Source organism: Prionailurus bengalensis, chromosome C1 (genome assembly GCF_016509475.1).
Source record: "Prionailurus bengalensis isolate Pbe53 chromosome C1, Fcat_Pben_1.1_paternal_pri, whole genome shotgun sequence".
NCBI classification, from domain to species: domain Eukaryota; kingdom Metazoa; phylum Chordata; class Mammalia; order Carnivora; family Felidae; genus Prionailurus; species Prionailurus bengalensis.
In genome coordinates, this window is record NC_057345.1 from 59,434,814 (window position 1) to 59,456,912 (window position 22,099).

General features: G+C 35.8%; 1 protein-coding gene across 1 annotated transcript in view; it reads right to left on the bottom strand.

Annotated features, from left to right (window-relative positions):
- Nucleotides 1–22,099, bottom strand: part of NEGR1 (neuronal growth regulator 1) — an 841,588-nt gene that overhangs the window by 150,914 nt on the left and 668,575 nt on the right. The window lies entirely within an intron of this gene.

Below are 22,099 nucleotides of genomic sequence, written 5' to 3' on the forward strand. Positions count from 1 at the left end.
GTACAAATTATGCCTATCATAGTGGGCATATTCTAGTGTGTAATTAATTCTATCCTTGAGGGAGTGTTTGTGGGGAGAATCAGGTGATATGGGCTCTATCACCAATTCTCAGGAAAATATGCCAAGCTGCTTAGTGGGTCTTGGTTTCCCCAACCAAAATATTATGGATTAGATAATATAAACCTTTTAAAATACTCATAGCCTTTAGACCCAAGATTCAACAACTAGATATTTTCTTTTATCTTATCTCAATCAATCTGTGATTCCAGTTTCAGTATATTATGGGTTAAACAGACTTGTGATTTTGTCTGGGAAACAGTCTCTTTTGCCTGGAGAATTCATACATACTCTTTCACCTGAAATATTCTAGTTTCTTTCTTTTGCCTGGCTAACATTCACTCATTCTTCAAATCTCAGACTGGATATCAATTTCTTTGGAAAGTTATGCCTGACCCTTGCGTATTATATTTGTCTGATAACATGCTGGTATCTACCACAGATAATACATTTCTTGAAGATTGGGGCTATGTCTGCCTTATTGCCATTGTATTCCAGCAAGTGATATCAATCCTGGCATATTCAAAAATGAAAAGAATGAATGAATGCATGAAGAAACATTGTTTCTACTGCAGGGAAAAGATATTCCAGTTTTCAAATAATGGGCTAAGAGAGCAAGAGTTTCCAATGGAACATAGTTTATCTGCATGTGCAGGTAGTTTGGCTATAGTTTTTATGTATGTATTTATGTATGAATATATCTATAAGATTGAGGCATTTTCAAAACATTAGGTAAAGAGTAGATAAATTTACCTAGTACATACAGGCTTTGACTGTATTATTCATAGAAATTAATAGGAATACCATATAACATTTAATGTGGTTTAAACACCAGTAGGATAATTCATACATGTGGTCTTCGATAACTGAACAACTTCCCTAAAAGTATTTCAAGGAGAAAGAAAAGCTCATTTAAGCATTTTTATTTGAGAATATTTTCTTACTTTTATAGTGTATCACATAATCAGTTGAAGAAATAAGCAATGAAATAACTGGCCGGAATTCGAATGAATTGCCTTTTGGATGGGCTATGCCCCCAGTTCACTTGCAGAATTGAAAATGAGGGAAATTGGCTTGCCTTCTGAGAATTAAATTATGAAAGCAACAGATCAGAACAGATATATGCAAAATTACCTTTTAAAGACAAAAGAAATTATACAGCAAACAGAACTTGACAGAAACCTGATTGAATATATTAACACTTGTAAACAAATAATATGTTACTCCTAAGGGGAAGGAAGCAGAAATCCATGATTTGGTTAGCTGTATGTGCAAAGTCACAGGGGCAAATCAGGATTGGAGGGGGTGATTTATAGATGGATGTAAGATCAGTCCCACTCAGAGAAAAGGGAGCCAGAATTCTTGAACTTTCTGTGTATTTTTCCCACTGTTAAAATTGCCATTTTTTTGGTATGATGGGATGAATGAAGGGATGTTGATTTTAGATTAATGCCATTTACTGTTTGATTTATTTATCTCCCCTTATCTGATTCCATGATCATGAAACAACCTGCTGATTGTGATTTGGTGTCCGATGCAGGTCTGGTTACAGGGAGAGAATGGCTGATCCTACAGACTGCAAGTATTTTCTGTCCTCAGACAGTGATTTCTTAGGAATAATTAATAATATAACTTCTGATTATGATGTGGCTTCTCATGAAGCTTCACTTTAGGAACAGATCATGCCAATATGAACATTATAATCCAAGTCAACTTCTTATTGTAATTAGTAAATCACTATTTGGTGGTCTACTCAGAATATATGTTGTAGTTTCATATACTTTTTAGTCAGTGTCAGTCTCTCATAGTTGCTAGGTCCCAGACAATGGACTAGAAAGACTCTGCATCTTTGAAATAGATATCCAGAATCTATAATATGTTGACCTTTAAGCCATTCTCAGACCCAACCAGACTTCCCCAGAGCCTTGCTATTTAATAAGGAGTGGTCCTTGGACTTGCTACCTGAATATCCCAGGTTGTTTTGAGAAATTCAGAACCTTAGCCTCTGGTCCAGAATCACTGAATCCGCCTGCATTTTACCAAAGTTTTCAGTATATTTATGTGTATAACACAATTTGAGAAGTTCTGCTTTAGGGGATACATCCACAATTTTTATCTCTCTATCTCTACAGGTTGTTGGGAGACATTCTTTCATAGGTATTTCACACTGCTCATGTTTTGTTTTGTTTTGTTTTTGTGAATGCCAACAAATGCAAGGCTTCAGTGAAGAATAAAGAGTAAATGCTCTTTATTCAGGCAACATCTTGTGGGATGAGGTAGGGTATCCTGGGCAGACTTGCTTACTGGCTGCTATAAAATGCTGGGTTCCCAAAGTTCGGTGTTCTTCTTTAACAGAACCCATGGTATGTACAAGCATCCATGTGAGCCTTTTTTTTTTATAGTTTAACTTTATTTTTTATTTTTTAAAATTTACATCCAAATTAGTTAGTATATAGTGAAGCAATGATTTCAGGAGTAGATTCCTTAGCTCCCCTTACCCATTTAGCTCATCTCCCTCTCACAAGCCCTCCAGCAGCCCTCAGTTTGTTCTCCATATTTATGAGTCTCTTCTGTTTTGTCCCCCTCCCTGTTTTTATATTATTTTTGTTTCACTTCCCTTATGTTCATCTGTTTTGTCTCTTAAAGTCCTCATATGAGTGAAGTCATATGATTTTTGTCTTTCTCTGACTAATTTCACTTAGCATAATACCCTTCAGTTCTATCCATGCTGTTGCAAATGGCACGATTTCGTTCTTTTTGATTGCCGAGTAATACTCCATTGTATATATACCACATCTTCTGTATCCATTCATCCACTGATGGACATTTGGGCTCTTTACATGTATCCCTTCGAAACAGCACACCTGTATCCCTTGGATAAATGCCTAGTAGTGCAATTGCTGGGTCCTAGGGTAGTTCTATTTTTAGTTTTTTAAGAAACCTCCATACTGTTTTCCAGAGTGGCTGAACCAGCTTGCGTTGCCACCAACAATGCAAAAGAGATACTCTTTCTCTGCATCCTTGCCAACATCTGTTGTTGCCTGAGTTGTTCATGTTATCCATTCTGACAGGTGTAAGGTGGTATCTCATTGTGGTTTTGATTTGTGTTTGCCTGATGATGAGTGATGTTGAACATTTTTTCATGTGTCGGTTGGCCATCTGGATGTCTTCTTTGGAGAAGTGTCTATTCATGTCTTTTGTCCATTTCTTCACTGGATTATTTGTTTTTTGGGTGTTGAGTTTGATAAGTTCTTTGTAGATTTTGGATACTAACCCTTTATCTGATATGTCGCTTGCAAATAGCTTCTCCCATTCTGTCGGTTGCCTTTTAGTTTTGCTGATTGTTTCCTTTGCTGTGCAGAAGCTTTTTATTTTGATGAGGTCCCAATAGTTCATTTTTGCTTTTGTTTCTCTTGCCTCCGGAAGGGAGTTGAGTTGACTAAGAAATTGCTGCCGGCAAGATCAAAGAGGTTATTGCCTGCTTTCTCCTCAAGGATTTTGATGGCTTCCTGTCTTACATTTAGGTCTTTCATCCATTTTGAGTTTATTTTTGTGTATGGTGTAAGAAAGTGGTCCAGGTTCATTCTTCTTCATGTCGCTGTTTAGTTTTCCCAGCACCACTTGCTGAAAAGACTGTCTTTATTCCATTGGATATTCTTTCCTGCTTTGTCAAAGATTAGTTGCCCATACGTTTGTGGGTCCATTTCTGGGTTCTCTATTCTATTCCATTGATCTGAGTGTCTGTTCTTGTGCCATCCAAGTGGGCCATTTATGTTGACTCTGTGGGAATGTGGGGCTCAGGGAATGGATGCAAATGTGCTGACTCAATGGCTATCGCTCTTGCCAGGAGTAATAAAGTCTTATACCTTTGACCCAGGAGTCTTGCGTTTTCTGCCAGTCCACAAAAATATGGCAAGCTAACATTAGCTTATAAGTAGGTAAAATCTCAGACACTTCACAGTTATTGTCACAGATTTCTTCAGCCTTTTTTTTTTTTTAGCACAAATGCAAAGAGCAAAGTCTTAAAAGAACTGAGTTCTTATGTAGGTTCTACCATTAACTAGTTATGCCAAAGAATGGTTATTAGTTCTTCTCCATGGAATGATTTCCTCTTCATGTATAAAGTCAGGGGAGCAGGGAAAGGAATTAAGTACTTGATGAGAAGTTATATATGGTTAGTTCCTTGACGGCAAAGTCCATGTCATAAGAATTATTTGTTATTGTTCTCCCTTCTAAGAATAAGCATATTTCTTTGAATGTTGGTGATATCAATAATGCACACTCTATTTTAGTCACAGGGGCTTGATAATCTCTTACCTTAAGTTATTTTTTGTATGCACTCTAATTCTACATTAAAGAATATGCATATGTTCTATGCACACATGGAGCCTTATGTGGTGAAGATAATTAATTTTCACTGAATTCAAAATACACAAATTGTTTTCATTATCTCTGGTTCAGTGTAATCTTGATAATTTTCAGGTCCCTACTCATTTGGGGTATTTTAGCATCTTTATAAGAACAACTATTTGTCCATCATATAATACAAAATTCTTCTGACACTAAACCTGCAAATGATTTTCAAGGAAGAAAAAACAATAGAATTCAAGAAGCTAATGTGTGTTGCCTGCATTTGCCACTTTCAGGGTCATGAATTCAGTTTAGTGCTAGCTGGACTACAGAGATGGGAAGGAATACACCTTTTCTAAAGGAGGACCTCTTGCAGCCTACAATCAAAATTGATGGAGAGTTCGGTAACTTATATCTTCCTACACGAAAAGAGTCAAATGCTTCTGTCTCCAATTAAAGCACTAAAGAACTAGCTATAACTTCAAAAGCATCAACTTCAACATGAAACAAGATGGTCAGGGAAAGTTTGTGAGCTTCAGGGCACAGGCAGTTGTAAGAGGGTTGCCTTTCCAACCAAGCCCACCATTTTTGGTCTCCTTAATGTAGCTGCTGTTTGAGAGAGAACAATGATGATAGTAACACTTTTTCTACCAAAAATATTTTCCTAAGGTTGCTAACAAATCAAATCAATTAGACTGGAAGCCTAGTAAGTTTTTGAGCAAATTAGTTTGCCAAAGTAAACCACAAACCTGGTCTACTATTGTAGTTAACTCTTAAAGAGAGTTCTGTGTCCTCAGTCTGCATCAGTACAAAGTGGGCCACACAGGCTGTTCAGGCCCCAATGCTTTCTTCAGATAAGAGTCATGGAGCTTAATATCCAAGAGATTCCAAGAGGAAAAAGATAAGGACCACTGAGGACAATGGACTTGGGAGTTCTTTCCAGATCATAGAATGAGTAGCTGTCCAGTGATCCACCTAAGGAACATTAATACTGGCAGAAAAGGGAAACTGGGTTCTTCAAACTGGCGGGAGCTGATCATTTCTGTGGATACGTGGCTACTGTGGGTTTCCCTTTTCCCCGTTTTTATAATGTGAATGCTATTACAGTGTTTTGGTTTGTATTCTACCATAGTATATCAGGTTTATATGTGGTAAAAGACATTTGTTTGAATCCCAAGTTTAGTTGACCACGATGTGTCACTTTCAGGCCGACAGAGAAGAGAGTGCAACACCCAGAGATCCTGTCTCAGATACAGCATCTGATAGCACATGATGATCTACTTTTGAAAGGAATGGGTATGTTGTATATATAGGAATAAGGGCATGCTTGGATATATGAGTCACAGACAGATTGTAGTAAAGATTACTTACTAGTCATCCATCAATATCCATCATATCTCTTTCTTAGAATAAAAAGATACAGTTTGGGCAGAGAATTCAGCTGTCACTAATAAATAGTATTTTGCTAAGTGAAGTAAACCAGGAAGAAAGAAAAAAAAATGGCATAATCTCACTTATATGTGGAATTTAGAAAAGTCAAATACATACAAGCAAGAGTAGAACAATGGTCATCAGGGGCAGGGAGGTGAGGGAACCAGGGAAGAGATGTTGATCAAAGGATATAAAGTTACAATTATATAAGATTAATGTCTAGAGATCTAAAGTAATGTCTAGCATAATGACTGTACTTAATAATAATGTGTTAAATACAGGAAATTTGGTATGAGACTAGAGACCAGATATCAGTTATCTATCATCACATATATAAAAAGTGGTAATTATATGGTAATAAGATATGGTAATTGCCTTGACTGTAATAATCATTTCACTATATATATATGTGTGTGTGTGTGTGTGTATAAATATATAAATATATATATAAATACATAAATATATATACAGTGATATATACATACACATATCAAATGTTGTACACCATAAATATGTACAATTTTTAATTTAAAAACAATAAAAACACTGCTTTACAAAAAAGTGTTTGTAGTGTGTACAGATTTGGGGAAGTATTTGTAAAAGAAAAGTGTGAGATCTCTTTCCCTCTATTCTTCTTCCCATAGCCTGAAGTACCAATATTATGGATTGAACTGGATGGGATACTTGGGACCATAAAGTAACTTGGGAATGGATGGGACAAAGTGCACCAAAATCATGCAAGGAGGCTATGTCCTTAATATTATTATGCCATTTTAGCCCTGGACTATCTATTGCAGACTTCCATGTGAGAGCGAAGTAAGTCTATTTTGCGTTTTGTCACTTGCAACTGTTCCTAATCCTAACTAACACAGATGCTTTAGAATTTACCTAGAAAGTAATTCACAGATCTTAAAATTTGTGTCGATTCCTTACAAGTCTCACAGGATTTTAATATTAATGAATAAGAATTGATAAATTATTTTTGGAGGGGCACCTGAGTGGCTCAGTCAGTTAAGCCTGCGACTTTGGCTTGGGCCGTGATCTCATGGCTCATGAGTCTGAGCCCCATGTTGGGCTCTGTGTTGACAGCTTGGAGGCTGAAGCCTGCTTAATATTCTGTGCCCCCCCTTCTCTCTCTGTGCCCCTCCCCCACCAGTGCTCTCTGCCTGTCTGTCTCTCTTTCTCTAAAATAAATAACCTTTAAAAAAATTAAAAATAAATAAATAATTTTTGGAATACTGCCCTTCCAGTGGAAGATCTCCCAGCAATTTGGTTTGATAGAATTTTAATGGGAAAGTAGAATATAGATAAAATAATTCGCTTTTGGGTCTAAACATTTGTTTTAGATATTTTTTCAAAGGTCATATTAAATAACAAATGTTAGAATGTTACGGTTTTACAAGAGTACCTATGAAGAAGCCTACAACCTGGCAGCGGCTACTAACACACTATCAACAACGTTGAGGGAACAACCAAAAGCTCCTATGAAGTGACAAATATAAACAAGTACTTAACCGACTATGCATCTGATGGTCTTTTAGAAGGGATAGGTTATAAGCCATACACATGATGATGGTCATGAAGAAATGAAATCAGTATTAGGTGATTTTTAATTCAGCCTTACACACACACACACACACACACACACTCATGCATAGTTAAAAGAATCATTTCCAATCACTATAATAGAGTCCAAATTTTTTCTGTTTTCTATGTATGTGGTAATCGTCACCATTTCCAGTCTGAAATTGTCCTCCGTGCAAACTTGTCACTTTGCTACACTTTCCTCTATAAACAGTGACAATAACAACAGCAACAGAACATAGCATTTTTCAAAGCTGTTAAAAGTTAGGCCTATCTCCCACTGAATTCCACTATTGTAAATCACAAAGGATAATAATGTTGTCTTTGTATTTGAAGATAATGATTCTGAATCACCATCAGCAGAATACTTGCTTGGAGTAATTTTTTTCCAGTACCTTGCTACTCACTTTTTCTGAACTCCCGAAGCCATAATTATCTTATCTACATAGAGCACTGCATTACATTTTGCCTCGCCTCATTCTCTAATCAAGCCTAGATACTAAGTCTGATCTCATACCAGCCACACTGAACAGAGGTTGCTCAGAGGTTGTTTTCTCCTCATACTTCTCTTTCTTCACAACCTTCACCCTCCAGCCATTAGTAGAGTGTGGTATACAGAGGCATTTATATTGACTTTCTGGTTAATAGTGGGGCTGGATTTGTGCTCAACCACCTCAGCTCTTATCATAACCAACTGAAAGATGGGACTGTAGACATAGGTTATTAAAAACTAAAGCAAAACAAACCAAAACACATAGAAAAACAAAGGCAAATTCTCCTAGAGAGCTCAACTTACCTTCCTTGGTCTGGGACTGGAGAAGGTATGTATTATGCTGCATATTTCATTGCATACAATAGACAGTAACTAAATTGGCAAAACAATCTCTATGGGTTATTTTCCAGGACATGGAAATAATTTTTAATGTTTAGCTATCAACTGTTATCGTGACATTACTAATCCGGTGTTTTTTAAATCAGGATACAATGTGTTATAAATCTATATAAGAAAGTTCTCTATGGGTTCATTCAGGGGCAAGAGTATTTAACTTTATTACAGTAGTCAGAGATGAAAGATTTTGCTCCAATGTATCTTTGGAGAGCTTCTTGCAACATCCAGTATAATCTGAAGGAAAAAGAGATTACACCAAACAATTATAGTATTTATTGGTGAATAGACTAACAGTGTCCTAGCTGTTAGGGAAGACAACATTAGAAAAAGGTTAAACATCTCACTAAATAGTTCCGTACTAGTTATTTTACTATTTGATCAGCAAAAAAAGATCAAGAGAGTGAAGTAACTGCTCTTCCTTTACATGAACGTTGGCCCATGTATATATGATTTTCTAGAAATATATGAGGAAGTGATAATTATATATGTCTGAGAACTGCCAAAAGTGGCAGAGAAATTAATGCTCAGACCCAAAGTACTCTATGTTAGTAACTGGGGTTGTTTCACGTGCATGATGAGACTTCTTAAGAACTAAAGTACCACAATATTTTGGTGAAAAACTAGTGTAAAGCAGGAATGAGGCATAGCGATAGAGCCAATTTTAAGAGGGAAATGTTTTGTGTTGCAGAAAATGTAAACAAGAAATGCTACCTGTATTTGTGGGCACTTGGGTATGAATGAGCTTAGCACAGAGACAGGAAAAAAGTCTCACTTGTGTCAGGGGTCATTATATGGATTTGGAGATACTGTATCAAATCATTCCTACTTCACATTAAAGTTTAGGAAATTATAGATATAATGAGGGGGATTGGAGTTATATAAGAGGGAAAGGAAAGACAACTAATGGATGAATCCCTACCATGTACCAAATGCATATCTTATTTAATATGTAAGATCCTTCCACTTCCATGTGAGCAAAGTAAAATTAACTCCATTTCACATGAGTAAATTGAAGATAAGAGAGTTTATGCAATTTGCCTAGAATCTTGTAGCATATATACTGGGAAGCCAAGTTCTCCTTTATATTCACTCAGGTAAATAGAGGCATGGTGAAACTAGCTCGTATCAGGTCATGAGAGTCAATTGTTAAACCTGAAGGAATGTTGTTAGCAGTCTGCCAAACATTGCCTTTGTTAAAATTAAGTTACATAAGCTTACCATTATATATATTAAAAAACAAATGGCATTACTTCTCAAAACTCATTTTACAAAATTATTTTACTAAATTTCTATTATTATCTATGATCTTCAGGTTTTTTATATTATAATTGCACCGTGGAAATATTATATTATGGTGTGATACTGTATATCCTCTCCCGACTCTGCCTTCAGTAACATCATTTGATAGCTTGAAATCTGCATGATGGGGATATTTACACAATGGAAATTGGCAAATCCTCTAAATTAGGGGTTGAGCTTTTGTTACTGTTGTTGACTGTCTACACTTAAGAAAACGATGGCAAACATGTTAATGGAAATTAAACTTAAAGTATATTGTATGTATCCATCACACTGTAATGAGCACAAAAAATTGAGAGAATTTTCTTTCAGGACCTAAAACTGTTACCTGTTTCAGCAAAGCGGTTACTTTCATCTTATTCATTATCACAAATAAAAATAGCAACACATATTCATGTTAGAATAATATCCATGGTTGGGTACAACTCCATTTGTCAAATCATGATTGAATTGCAACCATAGTTGGCTATGGATACATGATTTTGGCAAAAATTAATGAAATAATTCTTTGAGAGGGAATTGGCTGTATGGAGTTTACAATAAAGTGTATTGTACATTTTATTATTTACTATTTACAAGTATACAAATTTTGTGATACACATTCTTTGTTTCAGTTACATTTCTACCAATGTACCACTGAATATATAATAGTGAAGCCATAAAATTTTTGTTAAGTGAGACTGAATAGAAATATGGGAAGTTTTTGCAAGGTGTAAGATTCATTCTATGTTGTAATTATAAACATGTAAAATAAATACATAAAGATAGGAAGGCTTATGTGAAAATAAAAGGAGTTTTGTGAGGAGGATAGATGATGTACAATTAATTTACAGCACAAAAGGGGAAAATATGAAAAATAAAAATGCATAACAAAAGCCTGCTATGCCCTAGAAGAGTAGTTTTAATATTCTTTTGCGCCAATATTATAAAATATCTTGAAAAGGAAGGGTGGGAGGTGTTGTCACAGAACATAATTCTACAGACCCCCTGTAGAAGGTTCTTTTGTTTACATCACAGTAAAACATAATTTTTTTTTAACTTCCACATCTAAAACTCTGCCATACATGTCTCCGACCTTTCCCTTTAATAGTAGAATATTATGCTGCCTGATTTTTCATCACTAATTCTCATTTTCTCTAAATTTTAGTACACATATGTTAAGATTTGAACTCATCTTTCTAGTCAGAAGCAATTCTTTGAGAGAAGAAGCACTTTTCTCAAATCAAAACAAATGTAAAAACCAAACAAACAAAACATGCTTTGGGCAGCCAATTCTGCGACTATTTTTACAAAGTAAGCCTGCTTTTTCCCAGGAACCTATGAGAAAATCTTCTTGCAAATTTCAGGCACAACCAGGTTGCTTCCCAAATTGGCCATTTGCACTCCAAGGCTAGAGATGAAAGTGCCCAGAATTGCTGAGTAATTCAATTGCGGCCAGAATCGATGCAAGCACAGACGCCACTCTGGTCAAAGGTTGGCCCTTAGGCTGCAACTTAAGTCAATTTTGGGTAAGCCAAGTTTGATTACATTTTCGGTGATGAAGCTTTCAAAAGCAATGCTGAGCTGCCTATTCTGAGGCTGTCTGGTTCTATCCCGAATCTATACTCCTGGTTACAGAAGAATCTATGTATCTGTTTTGGTTATGATTAAGTCCTGCTGGAGTTGAGGAAAAATGAGAGAAAGAAAAAAATTAAAAAAAAAAAAGAGGGCGTGATCCAGAAAACATGTGAATCTATCACTAATACTATGTGAGCAATAATGTATTTTATCTTTTAAAAAGCGTAGTAACAAGAATAAGAGGGAGAAAGAATCAGGGAACATGCTAACAAAGAAAAAAAGTAACAGACAGAAGTTTATTATGAGGGTGATGTGTGGCAGTCTAAGAATATTTTGGCATGTGAAACCTGTTCTTTCAGGTGATGCTGGCAGGAGGGATGTTGAGGAAATACAGGTGGTTCTGAAGTATGAAGCAAAATGGGTGTAGGAAAGGATGTCAAATATGGACTCCAACAGCCACATGCTAGCTTGAGAGAAATAAACACTTTCAATTTATCTTTTTCCAGCAGTCAAGACTGCAGAGCCGTTGTGCATCCATAGCTTATGCAAGTCTCCCTAAAATGTGTTTGCTTAGTTAAATCGTTTGATTGTAGATATTACATGCAAGTAAGCACATTATTATAACATAAACTATAGTGGTCCCAAGAAATTATAATTTTTTGGAGAAAATATGAATTTTCCTACAGGTATGGCCACTAATTTTTGAAACATGGACTAGAAGCCTGCCAGTTTTAGAAAAATATGTTGCTAAATATTGTCTTATGAAGTGTTTTACAAAACTTGCAATTCCTTCTAGGTGGACTGAGAATGACTCTAATGGTTCTTTGACAAGAATTATGATCTGCCTCACTAATTAGGCTGCTTCACATATGCACTAATTGGATTGATTTAAAAAATCAAAGAAAGGAAACTGAAGAGCATGCAACTATCTAATACCACATTTTAGAGCTGGGTTACTCAAGTTCTTTCTTTGCTTCAAAATAGTTGAAAGAGAAAGCTTGTTAAAAAAAAGAGAGAGATAAAATTGGAAAGATCCAACTTACTAAAAATTTCTGGCCATGCCATAGGTGAAATAACATTTCCATGAAATCACGTCTTGTTAATTTATTCATATCTTACTTAAGTACATACTGAGCAGGTATCTAATATGTGTCTCTGGAGAGAAATCTCAATTAAATTATATTTATAAGTAAAGAAATCCATTCTATACTGAATAGATGCATTCAATGAGGACATACCATTTCTACTCTCTTCCCCAGCAGTTTTATGGCTACTAAAACAGAATTTACAGTGCTTTAGAGAAAGTTGGCCCATTAAAATATCATTGTTTTCACAATTAATTCTTCCTCTTTTTTCTTTTATTTGGAATATCAAAACAGAAAAAAACCCTATTTCATTCTACTTTTTCTTTTGGTGATGTGCTCTATTAATTATGCCTCACATTGCCTGAGGAGAAATGGGAATTTTAATAATAATGGCACTCAGCACTTCATAATAATCATTTTCTTCACTTATATCTCTGAATATTATATGGGAGACCACACTTGAATTTTTCAGAAAAAGAAATTACAGCACCAAAGTGGAGGTGGGACAGAAGCTCAGACTGCTAGCTTATCATGTGCTCCAACTATTAGATCATGCTTCGAATCCAGGCACAGCTACAGGGAAAATAATGCATGCTGGGTAAATATGCTCTCAGGGACTTAATGAGAAATCATGGGAGCGGAAATCTCTCACAGGGCCTCCAACATGCTTTGTCAGGGAAAAGACTAGCAAAGGCAATCCTGAAGGTTGAGACTGGGAATACCTTTTTGTCAAGCTGGAAATGTTGGCACGTTTTCATTTTTACAAAATCTTAATAGCCACAACTCCCATATACACGAGGTCACATTTTGGCCTAATTTGTTATAAGGGTTAGAGCTTTGTGAAATAGCAAGCAAGAAGATCTATTCTAGTGCCTTTTCATAGGTTATTGGCCAACAGAATTGAAACTGTGAACATAAAGGAAATTTCCCTGGAGAGTAAAATTCTTTGTAGAGATGACAAAATGATTAGGCCAGCAGTGCTATTGAGCTAAACTTTATGGAAACTCACCACAGAGCAAAATACATTAAAATACATTTTTTTCTGTCAATAAAAAATAATTTTGAGTTCAATGACAAAAATGTACAGAAGGGAAAAATATTGGCAGCCTTTCTACTTTGTTAAGGAGTAAGTGTAACTGTTTTTAATAACAATCAATACATAAAACTGCTTCTTTTAAACATATATAGATTTTTTTTAGAATCTTAAAGCATTATAGGAGAAAGAGAACTTGGGTAGTTATTTTATTCTCTGCATTTTATAGATGAGGAAACTGAGGCCAGTGAGTTAAGGGCTTTACCTAAGGACTTCTCCAAGTAAAGGCAAGAACCTACATTCCCTGACTCTCAGGCTAGGACCCGTAATAAAATTTTATGGTTAATTTTTAAACTCCTTTTGATTTTTCAATATCTTTTTGGTATCTAATTCCCACAAACCTGCTACATTTCAAGGCTGATGAATGACAACAGCAAATACCAAAGCTCCATCCTCCCTTTGGCGTTTACTGACCCTGTATCAGCTATAGGGATGTATATGTAGCTTTAGTAGCTTGAAGATACAGCTGTCAAATTGCCTCTTAACCAGAGAGAAACACATCAGTAGAGTAATTAATCCTGTACAACCCTTTCTATCAACCTGACCACTTTTTTTTCAATCATTACAAGTGAATGCTCATGTGCACGGCTGATTTAATTAATAATTCTAATAAAAAAGACAGTATCATAACGATAGACATAAGTACATGAATAAATGGATTAAAGAACCAGTGCTGTTCTTAAATAGCCAGTGAGATAAAGTTGCTCAGTTATTGAGGTTACGGAGGCTGAACTTCCAGCAGCTACCCTTCAAAGTTTGGATCATCCGTACCAGAGAGTAGAGACATTTAATCAGGCCCTACATTAGTTATTTTACATGTCCTGTATCATTTGATCTTTGCAACAACCCTGTAAAAATTACCTATTTTCTCCATTTTATAGGTGAGATGATTGAAGCGTTAAGATTGGGACTAAGAGAACTGTCCAGCATCCTGAATGGGGGACTAGGGTTTCAAATCAGACTTGATTCCCAAGCTTTTGGTGGTTGGTCTTGTCATGAAAAAAGCACTGGAACACGAGTAGGACAAACTAAGCAAGCTCTAGCTTTAGATCTGCTATGACAATATATAACACTGAGTTCCCTCACCGATAAAGGGAAAGAACTGGTCTAGAATGAAAGTTTTCTTTTCTTTTTTTTTTTTCAACGTTTATTTATTTTTTATTATTTTTGGGACAGAGAGAGACAGAGCATGAACGGGGGAGGGGCAGAGAGAGAGGGAGACACAGAATCGGAAACAGGCTCCAGGCTCTGAGCCATCAGCCCAGAGCCCGACGCGGGGCTCGAACTCACGGACCACGAGATCGTGACCTGGCTGAAGTCGGACGCTTAACCGACTGCGCCATCCAGGCGCCCCAAGAATGAAAGTTTTCAAACCTAATTTTGTGGAACTCTATGGCTTTTTGACAGGCCTCAGGGTCACTGTGTGGTGTGATATGGAGGAGAAAGATAGGATTTTCCAGGTTTACCTTCAAACCAACCACATGAACTCCAATTTAACTTTGTTATATATTAAGGACTTGCATCAGGTTTTCCCTGGGGAAGGAAAGGAATCCACAGCTTTGAGAACTTTAAAAAAAAAAAAACCCAACTAGGTAATATCTGAGACTACTCTAGCTCTAAGGTTCTGTCATTTGACATGGCTAACCAAAGCTCTGTTAGCATTTGTATTTGGCTCTTACATGAAATCAGTGGTGATTTCATGAACTGAAGCACCAGTTGGAGCGATTTGGTGAACTGTTCCTACAGTTATTCTCACTACTTCAACCTGTTGGTATCATCTCTCATGCATGGCACTGAATGGCTATTTTGTGTTTAGCTTCTTGAGAATACACAAAGCTTCTAGGTATAAGGTCAGGGAGGAAAAAACCTTCTTGCTTCACTCATGCTGCATTTCACCAAATTTGTATATAGCCATTATTTGTATGATGATTATGTCTCTATGTGCATATTTCAGTTTAGCAGAGTGCCATTCAATAGGTCGATATAACTATATCAAAAATCTACCTACAACTGCAAACCTAATTTTTGTAAAATACTTATTACTAGAACATCCAGGAAAGGCTTTCCATTAACATCTTAAAGCTGTGAGGATAAAGCAAGTTGGCTCACATAGCACACTGTCTTCAATAATCACCAAGTCTAAATTTATTACTGCCTCTTTCAACCAAAATGAAATCCCTATCTCTTTTAAGCTCCAGGAGGGGAGATCAATTTCAATCTAAAATATGAATCATTCAAATTTGTGGTATCACCTTTCACATGGAATCAAGGTTCATTATAATACGCGAAAGTAACAGAGAGCCCATACAGTTGCTTACTGGCATGTGGGGACATTTGAAGCAAGCAGAGAGCTGAAATATTACTTGCAAGGGCACAGCTGGCTTCACATTCAACAAATCAGTCAAAAAAATAACGTTTGCCTGCCTCAGTCAGATCTAAACAAGGGAAAACTGTTATGCCAGCTACATTCTTTCTTTCCCCAGTAGCCTCTTCCATTTTCCTTTTGGATACCAGCTAGTGCCCTTTTTTTTTTTTTTTAATCCCTAAGAGAAGGTGTCCATCAAATTAAATAGACTGGGAAGAAATATTCTGTAAACATGAAAGGAGATATTCCAGAAAGTTAAATAGCAATGATTGTATAAAACATTTGAAATTAGAACTTCATTATTGTCTCCACAGGGTTGCTAAGGCAGGGAAAAGAGAAAGTTTTGGTGATTCCTTTGAATATTTTATGTGTAATATTTCTGAGGCAAATGCTTTGTTATTTGAATAAATGCACATACACACGTGTGTGCACATGTGCACACACACACACATGCACACACACAAGAAAAGAAGACCTTATAGCATCATTAGGACCTATATTCTGGCAATAGATTTGACACCCCACTTTTGAACATGAACAAAGAGTTTCTGAACATGAACAAAGAGTTTGGCACCCACACACTAAAGCAATATGATTGTTATCTATTTGGGTCTGCAATCTAAGACTCTGTTAATATTAAAGCTTGAATTGTCCCAAATATTTTCGTATATTAAGTCTCAGGAGAAGGTTGTATTGAATTAAAGTTATGTGAATTTTAAGCACTTTGTTTGTGTGGCTAAGATTTTTTCCCTTCTTAACTGATTTCTTTCCTTATTTGCCTTTAGATTATGATTCTTTGTGTCCTATAATGAATATCTGTTTTTTTTAACAAAGCATATACAACATATTTTACTTATAGAAATGACTTTTATTGGTTATTAAATTACTAATCAAATAAGGGTGTAAATCTGATGAATTGAACCCATAGATGGCAGGATGGGACCATTCAGTTCATATTCTTTAAGGGGAAGACATAAAGAAATCAGCTCCTGTTCAGGAAACAAAAAACACAACTGAAAAATAGTATAAAAATCTCAAATAATTCTGAATCTCTCATTTTTTACTTAATAAGGAATTTTGCTATGAATAGTTGGCATGCTGTCATCCATTAGTAATTTTGTTACAGCATTTGCTCTCTGAGGCTGATCTATAGTGATCTACAGAATATTCTCTCTCTCTCTCTCTCTCTCTCTCTCTCTCTCTCTTTCTTTCTCTCCCCCCCTCTCACACACACATCAAGAGACATTTTTAATGCAAGTATATGCCAGAAATTTCTGGACAGAACATCTTCAAAGTGAGGGATTCATGGTACACAAGGTTTCCTACAGTTTTCCTAATACAAACTTTACTTTCCCCTAACTTGAGAAATCATACATTCTTTATCTAGAGTAATTCTATTAATGAAATTACTAACATCTCTGCTTAGAATTAGAGTTCCTCTTAGTATTACAGTCTAAAGCCTACAGGTCACGAAGGTAAAAGGTTTTAAGGTAACTTCATTTTAAATCGAAGCCCTTTCTTGTTTCTCTGGGACTGAAGAAACATGTGTGAAAAGAGGCTAACAAACTGAGAATGAGGGCAGCTTGCAGAAGAGCAAGAAGCATGGGAAGTACGATTCACCAAAGACTGAGTACAGCATCTTTGATGGTCAGGGAGTGGTTGACATACATATAGTCATTGGACCTATTAATCAGATTGAAAGCCAATTCAGACCAGCTGCTCAAGGATCAAGGCAGATCATCAGCCTGTTTTCTTCCTTTCATAGCCTAGTCCATAGAAAGAGTAGTTTACTACCCATGTCTCTACTTCCTCATCTACTTCTTTCACCTGAATCCACAACCTCATGACTTCTACTCCCAGTTTTCTATAAAGTGACTTGGCAAAGATCACCGATTGTTGCCAGTTGTCAGAGGCAGTGGCTGATTTTCAGACTTTTCTGATCTGATGGAACATTGGGCATTGCTGACTGTCCCTTTTGTCGAACAAATCTGTGGCTTCTGTGGCACTGATCCTCCTCTGGCATCTTCATCCTCACTTGTCCTACGAGCTTCTACAGGATATTTCAACTCTTCTGCACACTCCTTGGTGTTGATTTTACCTGGAGGTTGGTCCTTGCTCATCTTTTTAGTGTACGTGGCCTTTATGCAAAATCTTGCTTACTGCTGACACTACCACCTCCACTCCGATAACCTCCAAATCGTATCTCCATTCTGGACTTTACATCCAGCAAACTACTGGACATTGCCTCCAACTGAGTATGTCCAAAATTAAAGTCACTTTTCTTCTTTCAATCTCTACTTTGTCCCCAAATCTGAAAGTGCTAATCCTTCTCTCCCGTTCTATCCCGGTTAATTTCACCCAACTAAATGTTGGGAGTTATCTAGATTCCTACAATTCCCTTCCTGTTCTCTCCACAGTTGGTCATTAACTCCTCTCTCCTAATTTCTTGCCACTCCCTCACCTCTGCTACTTTTTTTTGGGTGCAATTATCTTCTTGTAGGTCTAATACCTGGGCTTAGAACTCATGTTAACTAAGAATGTCTTTCAGAAACTAAATCTGTTTATATCCTGCCTTTATTAAAAATCCTTCAATAGTTCTTCAAAACCAGAAAGATAAAGTCCAAGCTCATTTGCAGCCTTTCTTGTCATAATTCCATCAACTTGTCCAATCATCTTTCAATAGTCTCTTCTCCCACCTTTTACTCTAACTAACCATATAAAGATACCACTATGTCTTCAAGTGGATCAGATTGTTCCATACTGCCATGTCTTTACAGTGGCTGCTTCAAACTAGAGTATTCTCCCTCACCCCCACCCAGCCATTCCACACCCAGGCTCAATCTAATCACATCCTTTGTTCAGGGTCATCTCTACAGCTCATCCTCAGTCACGGAGACTGAGTTGATCATTCTCTCATTGTTGCCAGTGTACAATGTACTCATGGCTGTTCTTAAATGAACTCTGCAAACTTCTGTCGAAAATCACACAATGGTGGCTAAATAGGTATTTTGAGGTGCATATTATTTATAATTCTTATAGCCATACTCTCATCAGCCATCTAGATGACAGTCCTTTCATGACCCTCAAGGCCAGGTCAAGAGCCTCTTCTCTGTCCTAGTATGCCACCGTTACTATATTGCATTACAGTTGTCTGTTTCTTATCCCTCTCCTCTCATTCATCTGAGATCTCTTTGAGCATTGGGTTCCAGATATATTAATCCTTTTCTTTCTAACATTAAGAACAGTTTTTTGTACAATATAGAGAGTATATATATATATATATACACACACACACACACATACATATATATGTATTTTTTGACAAATAAAGGTTGCTATTGAAGAGATTATCTGAACCTTGAAAATAGAATTTTTTTAGTTTTGTCTTTACTACTTGCATCTCCTAGATGTCTGAACTTCTATGCTGCAAACTTTATTAATCTGGAATTAGTGCCACAAAATCTGGTTCATGCACTGACCAAGGGATATGGTTCAGTTACAGCTAGAGTTAGGACATTATTTCAAATTTGCATGCCTTCTCCCTAGCTTACTAGTAACAGATTACCACTTAAACTCTTAGTAAAGTATTGGGCACGGGGTCAACAAGTAAGGTCAGCAACCTATATATTGCTTTTGGAACTGAACTGAACTGAATTGAGTGCTCTTACAGGATATGATATAATAACAATGGTTAACATTTATTGAGTGCTTAGTTTGTTCCAGGCTGAGGGATAAATGCTTTATATGCATCATCCCATTTAATTTTCATCCCATAGATGGGAACCATTATTGGCCTCATTTTATTAACAATGAATTAGTGAGACTTTGGCATTTGCTTACACAAAGTCACATGTGACTAATATGCAGCAAAACCGGGATCCAAACCAAGGCCTGCTTGACTGCTTTTACATGAAACACACACACACACACACACATGCACACGCACATGTACACACACAGACACACACACACTAAAGAGTGTTGCATTTTTTTAATGGTCTTAGTTATAGAAAGACTCCAAATTATAGCTTCTTGCCTTCTGTTTCCTTGGTGATCTAGACAATGCAGGTTATTACAAACCAGGAGTAGACTGTATCAGTCCAAGTTTTATCCTATATAGTTATGGATGGAGAACTGACTCCTAGTGGCTAAAGCTCTGTTAGAACGTTATTATCAATCAGTTTGAGGGTTTATATGTATAAACGCTACACTAGGCAACTCATATTTCTTATAACCCTCTCCCATTCATAGACGTTGTGAGATATGACAAAAATTCTTATCAAGTGACACAGTGCTGTCTCAAGCTAACATCACATGAATGTTAAGAAAGCTGCCTTCCCCCATAATATAGTTTGTAGATTCACAATGCCTGTGTTGGGTAACTGTACCATCCAAAGAGATTTAAAATGCTATAAAACTGTGTGTTTAAATATCCCTGAGTCTCATTTTTGTATAAGTTTTCAGTCAAACATTGAGCCCATTCATCTTTCATATACTTAAATCTGATATCTGGTATGTGTTGTTTACATCTAACCACTTATTTTTGAAAGTTTTATATGTTGAAGAATAGCATCCTAAATGATTAAAGTCGATTAAAAAACACAATGAGGACAAAGGTTATATGTAGAGGTTTAGCTTTGGAAGAGTATGTTGCAAATGATACAATTTATCTTTCACTCCGTTGATGCTTCTATGTTCATAGCAAGAGAGTGAAATGTAAGAGTTAAAAACTTGGGCTCTGGAGCAAGACTGCAGGGATTCAGCGTTTTGCTTTGTCCCTTATTTGTCTTTGGTCAAGCGTTTCATCTCTTTTCATCTTAGTTTCCTCATCTGTAAGAAGGAAATTATAGAATTTACCTCTTTGGATCACATGAGAATTAAATGAACAAATTCATATAAAGAGATTAGAATAGTATCTGGTCTACAGGAAGCTCACAGTAAGTGTACCTTACAATTGTCCTGGTATTGTCTTACGTATCTAGAGATTACAAATACACACTTTACATCTACAACCCAGTTCATTCATTCATTTATTCATTAGCCATTTAATCACTTATCCAATGTTTAACAAATTCATTTAGTCCTTAAAGATTTATTGATTAGCTATTAAATAACAAGCACTGTGCTTGGTGATATGGGCCATAACATAATGAACCAGGTATTGATCCTATATTCTCAACAAACATAATTTCGTGGAGAGATAAAAAATTTATAAAAGTAACCATTGTACAAAATAGAAATGCTCAGTGTAATAAGAATTTCAGATGAGGTCATAGATGTTATCTGAATATATAGTCATTTCTTCAACTTCTAGGTCTATGTCCAAAATTGCAGTTAATATTTGCATATTATGTCTTTGCTGATAAATTAATCAAACTGCACTAGTATTCCATAGCACCTCTACATACAGGAAGGCAGTGGCAAAGGGAGATAATTAGAGACCATTCTAAAGATACCATGTTTAGAAGCCCTTTTAGCAGTGCATTATTTCCAGATGATTGTGTTAAGGTTGTCAGAACACAACAAACACTTAAGTAAGTGACATTTGTTCTTAATCTGTCATATTCATTAATGTTTCTGTTTCAAAAATCAGAATGTGATTTAGAAATTTAAATAGCAAAGAGTTAATGTGTTATATAAGCCTTAAATTTTTCTTTATTTTGCCTTATTAATTCATTAATTCTTTCAGGTTCTTGAATATTTAAATCATTTAAAATATTAATAGTATACCAAAGAAATATCAATATTTACATGAAATTGGAATTCACGTAGCTCTGTAATATTTTTAATGGTTTATATTATTCATAATTACACTAAATAAATCATCCTCATGGAAGAAACTCAAGCAAGTTTGTTATATACCATGGCTATTGCATGGCAAACAGTGGTTTTCTTTCAGAGTGTGGGTATTAAAAAATAGTAAGTAATATTAAGCTGGAATAATAAGTGATATGTTGTTTTAAAAGTATATAGAAAGCAAATCATTTCAAGTGATTATTTTCTACTAACATCAAACTAATATATTTTATTTAACATCAGAGGCTCTTAAATTGTCACAATTCAAAGTTCATAAATCATGAAACTTTTTGTAATATATTTTTAAGTAGTAGAAGCATTATATATCCCATGCTCGTTTCTGCAAAATGGAAGTGATCATGTCTGTGATGAACTACACAATATTCACATTTTTCAGAGACACAGCTATATATATTATGATAATATAAATATACACGTGTCAGTGTACTATAAAGATATTAACTATAAAAGATAAGGATGACTTCAGTTAACTTTGTGGAAATGAGAAGATTGTATATTCTTTGCAATCTTCTTTGAACACTTTGAGAAACACTCCACTTCAAAATCAGGAACATTTTATAGTTATGAAAATG